Source organism: Xylocopa sonorina, chromosome 7, assembly GCF_050948175.1.
Source record: "Xylocopa sonorina isolate GNS202 chromosome 7, iyXylSono1_principal, whole genome shotgun sequence".
NCBI lineage: Eukaryota > Metazoa > Arthropoda > Insecta > Hymenoptera > Apidae > Xylocopa > Xylocopa sonorina.
In genome coordinates, this window is record NC_135199.1 from 873568 (window position 1) to 890017 (window position 16450).

Consider the following 16450-nt stretch of genomic DNA (forward strand, 5'->3'; position numbering starts at 1 on the left):
AATGCGAAGTGTCATGTATACCTCGTATTCCTTTCAAAAGAATGTAAATGCGACACTTCCTTGCTAGGAAGTAGCGTTTGCAGATGTCTACGTATCGAAGCAATAGTATTCTAGTGCTTCTTAAATCGCCATATCGCATCTCATTTCTATGTTTCATGATAAGATGTAATATTCATTGCGAAGTGTCATGTATGCCTCGTAATCACTTCAAAAGAATGTAAATGCGACACTTCCTTGCTAGGAAATAGCGTTTGCAGATGTCTACGTATCGAAGCAATAGAGTTCCAATGCTTCTTATAACGGGATATCGAATTCCTTTTCTATGTTTAATGATAAGATATAGTATTCATTGTGGATTGTTATGTATACCCCGTACTCACTGCGGAAGAATGTAAATACCACACTTCCTTGCTAGGAAATTGCGTTTCTAGATGTCTACGCATCGAAGCAATAGATTTCTAACTCTTTATTAAACGCGATATCGGATGTCAGTTCTAAGTCACATGATAAGATGTAATTTCAATGCAACGCGTTACTTATATCTCCTCTACACTTCAAATGAATGTAAATGCATCACTTCCTTGCTACGGAATATCGTTTCTATATCTGAAGGTTTAGAAGCAATAGAGTTATAATGCTTCGTAAAACGCGGCTGCGCATCTAACTTCTATATTTCATGATAATATGTAATATTCATAGCATCGCTTTATGTTTATCTGCTTCTGCACATGAATTGAGTGTGAACCCTACACTTTCTTGCCCGGGGATAGCGTTTCTAGATGTCCTGGTGCCGAAGCAATTAATTTGTCATGCTTCATGCACGGCAATATCGCATTTCATGTAAACAGTTCAAAGTAATTTAGAAGGTTGTAAAGTTCGATGCATCGCATTATGCTTATCTGCTTTTGTGCTTTATAATGCTCTGGGATGTGAGAAGGTCCTCAACCATCCTTAACCCCCTAAAGAGAAGTCAAAAGTCCAGCGGCCCTGCTGGCGGGCCATGGGAGCACGGCGCGCGAGGCGCTATGCAATTTAAATGATCAGGAGGATCCCCTCAGGGACGCCCAAGCGGGCGAGAAGAGGAAATCGCCGAAATCCACTGATCGATGGACCCGAACAATACCGAAGCCTACAGCCCACTCCACCAAGGAGCTCCGAGGAGGATGCAGGAGACCTGAGGACCACCAGCGAATTCAAGGAACCTGAAGAAGAGAACGTGAGAGCTTGTTCGCTAAAGCGTCCCATTTCTTGTGTCGCATATTGTATATTGTATCTTATATCGTGAAGCGAGTTATGATACCCGGTAATTCGCGGCGTGTTGCGTAGTTTCCCCTAGCCCTTGTTAGTTAAACCCACGTCGAGACCATAAATAAACATGCCGTCACTTCAGTATCTCGCGCCTTGAGTGTGTCTACTTGGCTAGGCGTAGTCGAGAGGAGGAGCATTTCGAAATTTCAAGGGTTGTTCCGTCCCAGGGTTCCGCCGCCAAAGGCTATAATAGAATTGGACCGAAATGGGTACAAAACAGGCAATTATATCTATACGTTCTATTCTATGCAAAGGCAAATATTTCGAAGAGAAAAGATGTGTTACTTACAAATTACTTATGTCCCTAGATATCTCACTAATTCAGGCTTCTTGTCTTGCAGAACTAATCATTCATTTAACATGTAAAGGGGTCGAAGAATAGTAAAAGATTTTTATATTTCATAGCCTCACTCGATACGTCGATTCGATCACGTAAAATATCGGACATTAATTGCATGTACATCTTCAGACTTGTAATTTGTATTGTATAACGGGTGGTGATCCACGGTCATTCGGGGCGTGTCGTATACCCTTTTGTAATACCGCGTCGAGGCAATCTAGAAAGAAGCCGTGAGTTCAGTATCCCGCGACCCTAATTTGCGCACTCGTCTAGAAGCAGTGGAGCGAAAGAGTATTTCGAAATTTCGAGGGTTATCTTGAACCGGGTTGCGTGGTTTACTAGTTTTTGCTACTTTTTGAGTAGCTAGCGCTCAAAAAGTCCCAGCCTCGCAGCTTCGAAATACTCGCTGGATAGGAAATTTATTGTTCTGTACTTCGCGTTGCCGAATCACGCGGATATTTTGTACCCCGATATAACCCCGGATTAAACTTCTGTATAACCCCGTTATTATTGATTCTATATAACCCTTTCTTGCGGATTGTAACGGGAAAACCCGTCGCAAAATTTGGCGCCCAACGTGGGGCCCTGAGAATTTCGACAATAAAGTGCTCGCCTCGACGGGACACACCCAGTATAGAAAATTTGAACAGTAACGTTCGAGAGTGTGTTTACGGGTCGTGGTGACCTATTGGGAACGTTACCGTTTTTTTTTGTCCTTTGTTGAGCGTGGATCACCACACGCGTTATCGCTGCGGCTTATACCGTTTCAAGGTCGCTATTGTTTACTGCTGGTTGCTAGGTCGGATTCACGGGAATTGGAAGGTTGAAATTAGTCTTCCCGTTAATCCGGCAGGAGAATATTACTTTTGTTTGTTTTTGGCGTCTCCTTTGGGGAAGTGACTCTTTCTCTTTTCCTTCTTTTATTACTGGTTGCTATTGCTCGGTGGTATATATTTCTCCCCCATTTCTTCTTGTGTAATTTGATCCCTGAGGCATCTTGTATCCCTATTCTTTCCCAAATTTGCCCCTCTTGTCCGGAAATACGGAATAGGATAAATTCGCGAAACGCATTTGAAAATATGGATCCTCTTACATTGATCGGGATAACGGCTACGAACGTAACGACGACCGTTACCATGGCCGGGGGATCGGGCACAATTGCCCGCGGGCCTACACCCCCGTCGCCCGGAATTGCGCCCCCTACTCCCCCAATACCCGCGGACGTACAGGCCGAGATCAATCGTCTTAGGTCGCGGATCTTAACTATGAGGAATGTTCTCGATTTAGTTATGGTGTGCGATCACGCGAAATTAAATTTGCAAGGCACCCTGGAAGAATTGTCTGACCGATACTGGCATCACGAGGTTCGTCGTCGGTACCCCGAGGTGTCGGTTCCTTGGGATCCGGTGGCAGACGAAAGGGGGATAGCTATGCCACTAACGGTGACCGCGGCGATCGACGAGCCGTGCGAAGATGAGGCAGTAACCGCGCGACTTTCGCGGTTAGAATTAAGATCCCCGCCGCAACGAAATGACCTTCGCGCGACCTGCGAAAGAAATAATCTGATATCGCACGAGGAAATTCCCCCAGTACGCGCCCGGCCAACCGTTGTGTTCGCGTCCAACGCGGAATCCGATTTGGTAGGAGATAGACCCCAACCATCCCGGCTCTAGGTCCCCACCCCACCGTTTTCTCCCCGACTACCCGCGAAGAACACCTAGTAGAACATTTCCGCCGTTACGGGCCAAAATTCGAGGGGCGGCCAGATGAAGATCCGGAGGACTATCTTCTCCGGTTGCACGAATATTGCTCACGGCGAGGTTACACCAAAGAGGAAATGCTTCAGGTGTTAGGCGAATCGCTACAGGGAACGGCCCTTATATGGTATCGAGTAGATAAAGATTCATGGTCGGATTACGACGGGTTCATATATCAATTCCGAGTGCAATTCGGACATAACGATTTACAGGAAGGGTTGCGTCACGAGGTAGAGTCCCGAACGCAGGGTCAGTTCGAGTCGTCTACGGAATACATAACGAAAATGCGGATGTATTTCCGATATTTAGATCCGCCCCTATCTTTAGAAGACCAACTCTCCCTTTCCTATCGAAATTTGCGCCCGGATATCGAGCGGCAAATATTCCGGACCGATTTCTCCGACTTCACCGAATTGAAACTAAGGTGCAAGGAAGTAGAACTACGGAATGCCCGCGCTCGAAATTACCGACCCCGGCCGTCCCCCTTGCAATCATTCCTCCCCGCGGCCGCGTACACACCACCGTCCGGGAACCCGAAGATCCAAAGACTTCACGCGGTGGAAAATTAGTTCCGCAGCCAGAACGGACCGCGTTAACGGTTGAACCCACACCCCCTGATTCCCTGATGTCCCCTGTACCCCAAACCCGACCCGTCGCCACCACCACCCCCCAGACGACACCCCAAAAGCCGAGAAACCCGAAGATGGAACGCAAAAAGGAACCCCCACCGGCCGTCCGTTCGACAAAAGTACGTTGTTATAATTATCGTGAACAGGGGCACGTGTACCGGGAATGCCCGCACGATTTAGGCTCCTTTTGCCGTGTGTGTGGATTGCCGGGCCACATTGTCAACTCTTGCCCGCGTTGCCGTCATGTCCGAGCGGGAAACCTGAGGGGGGAGGCCAGTGGAGGTACCCTCCCCCAGCGCTTCGGAACCACGCCTGCCCAGTAGATCTGTGAACCCCTTTAAACACCCCGACCTCCCAGCCTCGCAGTTACGAAATACTCGCTGGATAGGCAATTCTTGGTTCTGCATTAAGCGTTGGCGAATTCGACGACAATCATACCACGCGCATATTTTGTACACCGATATTCTGTACCCCGGATTAAACTACTGTATACCCCCGTTAGTATTAGTTCTATATACCCCTTTCTTGCGGATTGTAACGGGAAAACCCGTCACAATATATAATACTCATTGTGGAGTGTTATGTATACCTCGTATTCACATCAAATGAATGTAAATGCGACACTTCCTTGCTAGGATATAGCTTTTCCAGATATCTACGTATCGTAGCAATAGAGTTCTAATGCTTCGTAAAACGCGATATCGCATCTCATTTCTATGTTCCATGATGACATATAATATTCACTGCAAAGTTTCATCTATACCTCGCACACACTTCAAGTGAATGTAAATGCGACACTTCCATGCAAGGAAATAGCGTTTGCAGATGTCTACGTATCGTAGCAATAGAGTTCCAATGCTTCTTAAAAGGCGATATCGCATCTCATTTCTATGTTTCATGATAAGATATAAAGTTCATTGCGAAGTGTCGCTTATACCTCGCATACACTTCAAATGAATGTAAATGCGACACTTCCTTGCCAGAAAATAACGTTTGCAGATGTCTACGTATCGAGGCAATATACTTCTAATGCTTCTTAAAACGCGATATCGCATCTCATTTCTATGTTTCATGTTAAGATATAATATACATTGCGAAGTGTCACTTATACCTCGCATACATTTCAAATGAATGTAAATACGACACTTCCTTGCTAGGAAGTAGCTTTTGCAGATGTTTATGTATCGAAGCAATAGAGCTCTAATGCTTCTTAAAACGGGATATCGCATCTCATTCCTATGCTTCATGCTAAGGTATAATATTCATTGCGATGTGTCATGCATACCACGTATTCCTTTTAAAAGAATGTAAATGCGACACTTCATTGCTAAGAAGTAGCACTTGCAGATGTCTACGTATCGAAGCCATTGGGTTCTTATGCTCCCTAAAACGCGATATCGCATCTCATTTCTTTGTTTCATGATAAGATATAATATTCATTGCGAAGAGTCATGTATTCCTCGTACTCGCTTCAGAAGAATGTAAATGCGACATTTCCTTTCTAGCAAATAGCGTTTGCATATGTCTACGTATCGAAGCAATAGTGTTGTAATGCTTCTTAAAACGCAATATCTCATCTTATTTCTATGTTTTATGATAAGATATAATTTTCATTGCGAAGTGTCACTTGTACCTCGTATTCACTTCAAGCGAATGTAAATGCGGCACTTCCTTGCTAGGAAATAACGTTTGCAGATGTCTACGTATCGAGGCAATATAGTTCTAATGCTTCTTAAAACGCGATATCGCGTCTCATTTCTATGTTTCATGTTAAGATATAATATACATTGCGAAGTGTCATGTATACCTCGCATGCGCTTCAAGTGAATGTAAATGCGACACTTCCTTGCTAGGAAATAGCGTTTCCAGATATCTACATATCGTAGCAATAGAGTTCTGATGCTTCTTAAAATGCGATATCGCATCTTACTTATATGTTTCATGATGAGATACAATATTCATTGCGAAGTGTCATGTATACCTCGGATACACATCAAATGAATGTAAATGTAAGACTTCCGTGCTAGGAAATAGCGTTTGCGGATGTCTAAATATCGAAGCAAGAGAGTTCTAGTGCTTCATAAATCACGATATTGCATTTCATATCTATGTTTCGTTATAAGATATAATATTCATTGTGGAGTGTTACGTATACCTCGTACTCACATCAGAGGAATGTGAATGCGACACTTCTTTGCTATTAAATAGCGTTTGCAGATGTCTACGTATCGAAGCATTAGTGATCTAATGCTTCATAAATCGCGATATCGCATCTCATTTCTATGCTTCATGTTAAGATATAATATTCATTGCGAAGTGTCATGTATACCTCGTACTCACTTCAAAAGAGTGTAAATGCGACACTTCCTTGCTGGGATGTAGCGTTTGCAGATGTCTACGTATCGAACCAATAGATTTCTAATGCTTCTTAAATCGCCATATCGCATCTCATTTCTATGTTTCATGATAAGATATAATATTCATTGTGCAGTGTTATATACGCCTCGCATACACTTCAAGTGAATGTAAATGCGACACTTTCTTGCTAGGAAATAGCGTTGGCAGATGTCTACGTGTCGAAGCAATAGTGTTCTAATGCTTCTTAAATCGCGATATCGCATCTCATTCCTATGCTTCATGATAAGATACAATATTCATAGCGAAGTGTCACTTATGCCTCGTATTCACTTCAAAGGAAAGTAAATGCGACACTTCTTTGCTATGAAGTAGAGTTTGCGGATGTCTACGTATCGTAACAATAGGATTCTTATGCTCCTTACATCGCGATATCGCATCTCATTTATATGTTACATGATAAGATATAATATTCATTACGATGTGTCATGTATACCCCGTATTCACTTCAAAAGAATGTAAATACGACACTTCCTTGCTAGCAAATAACGTTTGCAGATGTGTACGTATCGAGGCAATATAGTTCTAATGCTTCTTAAAGCGCGATATCGCATCTCGTTTCTATTTTTCATGTTAAGATATATTATTCATTGCGTAGTGTCACTTGTACCTCGCACACCCTTCAAATGAATGTAAATGCGACATTTCCTTGCAAGGAAATAGCGTTTGCAGATGTCTACGTATCGAAGCAATAGAGTTCTAATGCTTCTTAAATCGTCATATCGCATCTCATTCCTATGTTTCATGATAAGATATAATATTCATTGTGCAGTGTTATATATACCTCGTATTCACTTCAAAAGAATGTAAATGCGACACTTCCTTGCTAGGAAATAGGGTTTGCAGATATCTACGTATCGAAGCAATGGAGTTCTAATGCTTCTTAAATCGGCAAATAGAATCTCATATCTACGTTTCCTGATAAGATATAATATTCATTGCGAAGTGTCATGTATACCTCGTACTCCTTTCAAAAGAATGTAAATGCAACACTTCCTTGCTAGGAAATAGTGTTTGCAGATGTCTGCGTATCGTGGCATTAGAGTTCTAATGCTTCTCAAAACGCGAAATCGCTTCACATTTCTATGTTTCATGATAAGATATAATATTCATTGTGGAGTGTTATGTATTCCTCGTATTCACGTCAAATGAATGTAAATGCGACACTTCCTTGCTTGGAAATACCGTTTGCAGATGTCTGCATATCGTGGCATTAGAGTTCTAATGCTTCTCAGAACGCGATATCGCATCTCATTTCTATGTTTCATGATAAGATATAATATTCAGAGTGCAGTGTTATGTATACCTCGTATTCACTTCAAAAGAATGTAAATGCGACACTTCCTTGCTAGGAAGTAGCGTTTGCAGATGTCTACGTATCGAAGCAATAGAGTTCTAATGCATCTTAACTCGCCATATTACATCTCATTTCTATGTTTCATGATAAGATATAATATTCATTGCGAAGTGTCATGTATACCTCGTACTCCTTTCGAAAGAATGTAAATGCAACACTTCCTTGCTAGGAAATAGCGTTTGCAGATGTCTACGTATCGAAGCAATAGACATCTAATGCTTCATAAATCGCGATATCGCATCTCATTTCTATGTTTCATGATAGGATATAATATTCACAGTGCAGTGTTATGTATACCTCGTATTCACTTCAAAAGAATGTAAATTTGACACTTCCTTGCTAGGAAATAGCGTTTGCAGATGCCTCCGTATCGAAGCTGTAGAGTTCTAATCCTTCTTAAAACGCGATATCGCAACACATTTCTATGTTTCATGATAAGATATAATATTCTTTGCAGAGTGTCATGTGTACCTCGTATTCACTTCAAAAGAATGTAAATGCTACACTTCCATGGTAGGAAATAGCGTTTGCAGATGTCTACGTATCGTAGCAATCGAGATCTAAGGCTTCTCAAAACGCAATATCGCATCTCATTTCTATAGTTTCATGGTAAGATATAATATTCATTGCGAAATGTCATGTATACCTCGTATTCACTTCAAAAGTATGTAAATGCGATACTTCCTTGCTAGGTAATAGCGTTTGCAGATGTCTACGTTTCGAAGCAATAGAGTTCTAATGCTTCTCAAAACGCGATATCGCACTTCATTTCCATGTTTCATGACAAGATATAATATTCATTGCGAATTGTCATGTATACCTCGTATTCACTTCAAAAGAATGTAAATGCAACACTTCCTTGCCGGGATATATCGTTTGCAGATGTCTACGTATATCAGCAATAGAGTTCTAGTGCTTCTTAAAACGCGATATCGCATCTCATTCCTATGCTTCATGATAAGATCTAATACTCATTGCGAAGTGTCACGTATTCCTCGTATTCACTTCAAAAGTATGTAAATGCGATACTTCCTTGCTAGGTAATAGCGTTTGCAGATGTCTACGTTTCGAAGAAATAGAGTTCTAATGCTTCTCAAAACGCGATATCGCACTTCATTTCCATGTTTCATGACAAGATATAATATTCATTCCGAAGTGTCATGTATACCTCGTATTCACTTCTAAAGAATGTAAATCCGACATTTCCTTGCTAGGAAATAGCGTTGGCAGATGTTTACGTATCGAAGCAATAGAGTTCTAATGCTTCTTAAATAGCGATATCGCATCGCAATTCTATGTTTCAGGATAAGACGTAATATTCATTGTGGTGTGTTATGTACTCCTCATATTCACTTCAAATGAATGTAAATGCGACACTTCCTTGCTAGGTAATAGCGCTTTCAGATGCATACGTATCGTAGTAATAGGGTTCTAATGCTTCATAAAATGAGATATCGCATCACATTTCTATGTTTCATGATAAGATATAATATTCATTGTGGCGTGTTATGTATACCTCGTATTCACTTCAAAAGAATGAAAATGCGACACTTCCTTGCTAGGATCAAGCGATTGCAGATGTCTCCGTATCGAAGCAATAGGGCTCTAATGCTTCTTGAATCGCGATATGGCATCTCATTTCTATGTTTCGTGATGAGATATAATATTCATTGCGAAATGTCATGTATGCCTCGTATTCACTTCAAATGAATGTAAATGCGACTATTCCCTGCTATGAAATAGCGCTTGCAGATGTCTCCGTATCTAAGCAGTAGAGTTCTGGTGTTTCTTAAATCCCGATATGGCATTTCATTACTATGTTTCGTGATAGGGTATAATATTCATTGTGGAATGTTATGTATACCACGCACTCACTTCAAAAGAATGTAAGTGCGACACTTCCTTCCTATTAAATAGCGTTTGCAGATGTCTCCGTAACGAGGCAGTAGAGTTCTAATGCTTCTTAAATCCCGATATCGCATTTCTTTTCTATGTTTCGTCACAAGAAATAATATTCATTGCGAAGTGTCATGTATACCTCGTATTCACGTCAAATGAATGTAAATGCGACACTTCCATCCTAGAAGATAGCTTTTGCAGATGTCTACGTATCGTAGCCATAGAGTTCTAATGCTACTTATAACGCGACATCACATCTGACTTCTATGTTTCGTGATAAGGTATAATATTCATGGGAAGTGTCATGTATACCTCGTATTCACATCAAAAGGAAGTAAATGAGACGTTTCCGTCCTAGGAAATAGCGTTGGCAGATGTCTATGTATCGTAGCAATGGAATCCTAATGCTTCTTCAAAGGAGATGTCGCATTTCATTTCTATGTTTCGTGATAAGATATAATATTCACTGCGAAGTGTCATGTATACCTCGTATTCACTTCAAAGATTGTAAATGCGACTATTCCTTGCTAGGAAATAGCGTTTGCAGATGACTACTTATTGTAGCAATGGAGTTCTAATACTACTTAAATCGCGATATCACATCTCATTTCCATGTTTCGTGATAAGATATATTATTCATTGCGAAGTGTCATGTATACCTCGTATTCACTTCAAAGAATGTAAATGCGACTATTCCTTGCTAGGAAGTAGCGTTTGCAGATGTCTACGTATCGTAGCAATAGGGTCCTAATGCTTCTTAAAACGAGATGTCGCATTCCATTTCTACGTTTCCTGATAAGATATAATATTCATTGCGAAGTGGCATGTATACCTCGTATTCCGTTCAAAAGAATGTAAATGCGACACTTCCTTGCTAGGAAATAGCGTTTGCAGATTTCTTCGTATCGTAGCAATAGTGTTCTAATGCTTCTTAAATCGCGATATCGCATCTCATTTCTATGTTTCGTGATAAGATATAATATTCATTGCGAAGTATCATGTATACCCCGTATTCACAACGGAAGAATGTAAACGCGACACTTCCATGCTAGGTAATAGCGCTTGCAGATTTCTACGTATCGAGGCAATAGAGTTGTAATTATTCTTAAAACGCGATATCGCATCTCATTTCTATGTCTCATGCTAAGATATAATATTCATTGCGAAGTGGTATGTATACCTCGTCTAGACATCAAAAGAATGTAAATGCCACACTTCCTTGCTAGTAAATAGCGTTTTCAGATATCGAAGTATCGAAGCAATGGAGTTGTAATGCTTCTTAAAACGCGATATCGCATCTGAGTTCTATGTAGCACTACAAAATATAATATTCATTGCGAAGTGTTAAGAATACCACGTCTGCACTTCAAAAGATTGTAAATGCAACACTTTCTTGTATACCTCGCCTGCACATCAACCGATTGTAAATGCCACACTTCCATGCTAGGATATAGCGTTCTCAGATGTCTACGTATCGGAGCAATAAAGATGTAATTATTCTTAAAACGCGATATCGCATCTCGTTTCTGTGTTTCATGATATGATATAATATACATTGCGAAGTGTTATGTATACCTCGTCTACACTACAAAAGAATGTAAATGCCAAACTTCCTTGCTAGGAAATAGCGTTTCCAGATGTCAACATATCAAAGCAATGGACTCCTAATGCTTCTTAAAAACGCGATATCGCATCTCAATTCTACGTTTCATGATAAGATATAATATACATTGCGAAGTGTTATGTATAGCTCGTCCACACTTCAAAGGAATGTAACTGCGACTCTTTCTTGCTAGGAAATAGCTTTTCCAGATGTCTACGTATCGAAGCAATAGAGTTGTAATCCTTCTTAAAACGCGATATGGCATCGCAGTTCTATGTTACATGATAAGATATAATATTCTTAGCGAAGTGTTATGTATGTCTCGTTTATACTTCAAAAAAATGGGAAATACCACAGCTCCTTGCCAGGATATAGCAATTCCAGATGTCTATGATCGAAACAATTGAGTTCAAATGCCTCTCTAAACGCGATATCGCACCTCATTTCTAAGTTTCAAGATGTGATATAATATTCTTTGCGCAGTATTATGTATACCTCGTTTACACCTCAAAAGAATGTAAATGCCACACTTCCCTGCTAGGAAATAGCGTGTCCAGATGTCTACGTCTCGAAGCAATAGGGTAGTAATGCTTCTAAAAACGCGATATGGCATGTCAGTTCTATGTTTCCTGACAAGGTATATACATTGCAAAGTGCCATGTATATCCCGTCAACACTTCAAAAGAATGTAAATGCCACACTTCCTTGCTAGGAAATGTGTTTCCAGATATGCACATATCGAAGCAATAAAGTTCTAATGCTCCTTAAAACGCGATATAGCGTCTCATTTCTATGTTTCATGATACGATATAATGGCCATTGCGAACTATTATGTATACCACGTTTGCCCTTCAAAAGAATGTAAATGCCACACTTGCTTGCTAGGAAATGCGTTTCCAGATGTCTGAGAATCGAGGTAATAGAGTTCTAATGCTTCTTAATACGCGATATCGCATCGCAGTTCTATGCTTCATGATAAGACATAATATTCATTGCGAAGTGTTATGTATACCTCGTCTACACTTCAAATGAATGTAAGTGTGACACTTCCTTCATGGAAATATCTTTTACGGATGTCTACGTATACAAGCATCAGAGTTCTATTGCTTCATAAAACGCAACATCGCACCTTACTTCGATGTTTCATGATAGGATATAATATTCATTGCGAAGTATTATGTATACTTCGCCTATACTCCGAATGAAAGTAAATGCCACGCTTCCTTGCTGGGAAGTATTCCTCCATTGCTTCGATACGCGGACAACAGGAAACGCATTTCCTAGGATGGAAGTGTGCAATTTACATTCTTTTGTAGTGTACACGATGTATACATAACACTTCGCAATGAACATTATATCTTATCGTGCAACATAGAAATGAGATGCGATGTCTCGTTTTAAGAAGCAACAGAACACTATTACTTCGATACGTAGAATTCTGCAATCGCTATTTCCTAGCAAGGAAGTGTCGCATTTACATTCTCTTGAGGTGAATACGAAGTATACATGACACTTCGCAATGAATATTATAACTTATCACGAAACATAGAAATGAGATGCGATATCGCGATTTAAGAAGCATTAGAACACTATTGCTACGATACGTAGACATCTGCAAACGCTATTTCCTAGCAAGGAAGTGCCGCACTTACTTTCTTTGAAGCGAGTACGGGGTATACACGACACTTCGCAATGAATATTATATCCTATCATGAAGCATAGAAATGAGATGCGTTAGCGCGTTTTGAGAAGCATTAGAACCCTATTGCTACGTTACATAGACATCTGCAATCGCTATTTCCTAGCATGGAAGTGTCGCATTTACATTCTTTTGAAGTGAATACGAGGTATTCATGACAGTTCGCAATGAATAATATATCTTATCACGAAACGTAGAAATGAAATGCGATATCGGGACTTAGGAAGCATTAGAATTATACTGCTTCGATACGTAGACATCTGGAAACGCTATTTCCTAGCAAGGATGTGTCGCATTTACATCCTTTTGAAGTGAATACGAGGAGTACATAACACTTCGCAATGAATATTATATCTTATCATGAAGCATGGAAATGAGATGCGATGTCTCGTTTTAAGAAGCACCAGAACACTATTACTTCGATACGTAGAATTCTGCAATCGCTATTTCCTAGCAAGGAAGTGTCGCATTTACATTCTTTTGAAGTGAAAACTAGGTATACATAACACTCCGCATTGATTATTATATCTTTTCATGAAACATAGAAATGAGATGCGATATCACCGATTTAAGAAGCATTAGAACTGTATTGCTACGATACGTTGACATCTGGAAACGCTATTTCCTAGCAAGGATGTGTCGCATTTACATTCTTTTGAAGTGAGTATGAGGTATACATGAGTCTTCGCAATGAATATTATATCTTATCATGAAACATAGAAATGAGATGCGACGTGTCGTTTTAAGGAGCATTAGAGCTGCATTGCTTCGGTACGTAGACATCTGGAAACGCTATTTCCTAGCATGGAAGTGTCGCATTTACATTCCATTGAAGAGAATACGAGGTATGCATGACGCTTCGCAATGTATATTATATCTTATCATGAAACATAGAAATGTGATGCGACATCTCGTTTTAGGAAGTATTAGAACTCTATTCTTTCGATACGTGGTAATCTGGAAACGCTATTTACTAGCAATTAAGTGTCGCATTTACATTCTTTTGAAGTGAATACGAGGTATACATGACACTTCGCAATGAATATTATATCTTATCATGAAATATAGAAGTGTGATGCGATATCGCGTTTTAAGAAGCATTAGAACTCTATTGCTACGATGCGTAGACATCTGCAAATGTTATTTCCTAGCAAGGAAGTGTCGCATTTATATTCTTTTGAAGTGAATACGAGGTATACATAACATTCCAGAATGAATATTATATCTTATCATGGAACATAGAAGTGAGATGCTATATTGCGTTTTAAGAAGCATTAGAACTCTATTGCTACGATACGCAAACATCTGCAAACAATATTTCCTAGCAAGGAAGTGTCGCATTTACAATCCTTTGAAGTGAATACGAGGTATACATAACACTCCACAATGAATATTATATCTTATCACGAAACATAGAAATGAAATGCGACATCTCGTTTTAAGAAGCATTAGAACTCTATTTCTACGATACGTAGACATATGCAAACTCTACTTCCTAGCACGGAAGTGTCGCATTTACATTCCATTGAAGTGAATACGAGGTATGCATGACACTTCGCAATGAGTATTACATCTTATAGTGAAACATAGGAATGGGATGCGATATCGCGTTTTGAGAAGCATTAGATCTCTATTGCTAATATACGAAGACATCTGCAAACGCTATTTCCTAGCAAGGAAGTGTCGCATTTACATTACTTTGAGGTGAATACGAGGTATACATAGCACTACATATTGAATATTATATCTGATCATGTAACATAGAAATGTGATGCGATATGGCGATTTATGAAGCATTAGATCCCTATTGCTTCGATACGCAGACATCTGCAAACGGTATTTCCTAGCAAGGAAGTGTCGCATCTACATTCTTTTGAAGTGAATACGAGGTATACATAACACTTCGCAATGAATATTATATCTTATCATGAAACATAGAAATGAGATTCGATATCGCGTTTTAAAAAGTATTTGAAATTTATTGCTTCGATACGTAGATATCTGCTAACGCTACTTCCTAGCAAAGTGTCGCATTTTGTGACGTCAGGCGTACCGCCTGCCACCCTCAGACGCCGCCCGCCAACCTCGACGGCCACAGTTCAGCATCCGCATCTCCTCCAGCATCCGGATCCCCTACACGCTGGCAACCCGCATACTGGCCGCCACGGAACGGGGATGCGACGCCACACATACGCGAGGGAGGATTCCATTCCACGCTACGAGGATGAGGAGAGCTACGACGCCAGGAGCATCGAAAGGTAAGTTGCACTTCTTTGTACCCGGTAAATCGAGTCTTGTCCACCGACGAACCCAGCACTGCGCAATTCGCGTCGATTTCGGGAACGGCTAAGAAAAGTGTCCACGTGACGAGCGCTTTCGCGACTTCAGATCGTGACACTTCAAAAAAATGTAAATGCGACACTTCCTTGCTAGGAAGTAGCGTTTCCAGATGTCTACGTATATTAGCAATAGAGATCTAATGCTTCTCAAAACGCGATATCGCATCACACTTCTTTATTTCATGATAAGATATAATATTCATTGCGAAGTGTCATGTATACCTCGTACTCACTTCAAAAGAATGTAAATGCGACACTTAACTGCTAGTAAATAGCGTTTCCAGATGACCACGTATCGAAAGAATAGAGTTCTAATACTTCCTAAAACGAGATGTCGCATCTCATTTCTATGTTTCATGATAAGATATAATATACATTGAGAAGTGTCATGCATACCTCGTATTCACTTCAATGGAATGTAAATGCGACACTTCCGTGCTAGGAAGTAGAGTTTGCATATGTCTACGTATCGTAGAAATAGAGTTCTAATGCTTCTTAAAACGGGATGTCGCATTTCATTTCTATGTTTCGTGATAAGATATAATATTCATTGCGAAATGTCACGTATACCTCGTATTCACATCAAAAGAAAGTAAATGGACGCTTCCATGCTAGGAAATAGCGTTTGCGGATGTCTACGTATCGTAGCAATAGTGTTCTAATACTGCTTAAAACGCAATATCGCATCTCAGTTCTATGTTTCATAATAAGATATAATATCCATTGCGAAGTGTCACGTATACCTCGTATTCACTTCAAAAGAATGTAAATGGGGCTCTTCCTTGCTAGGAAATAGCATTTGCAGATATCTACGTATCGTAGCAATATTGTTCTTATGCTTCTTAAATCGCGATATCTCATCTGATTCCTATGTTTCATGATAAGATATAATATTCATCTCGAAGTGTTATGTATACCTCGTACTCACTTCAAAAGAATGTAAATGCGACATATCCTGCTTGGAAATAGCGTCTCTAGATATCTACGTATCGTAGCAATAGAGTTCTAATGCTTCTTAAATCGCGATATCGCATCTCGTTTCTATGTTTCAAGATAAGATATAATATTCATTGCGAAGTTTCATGTATACATCGTATTCACTTC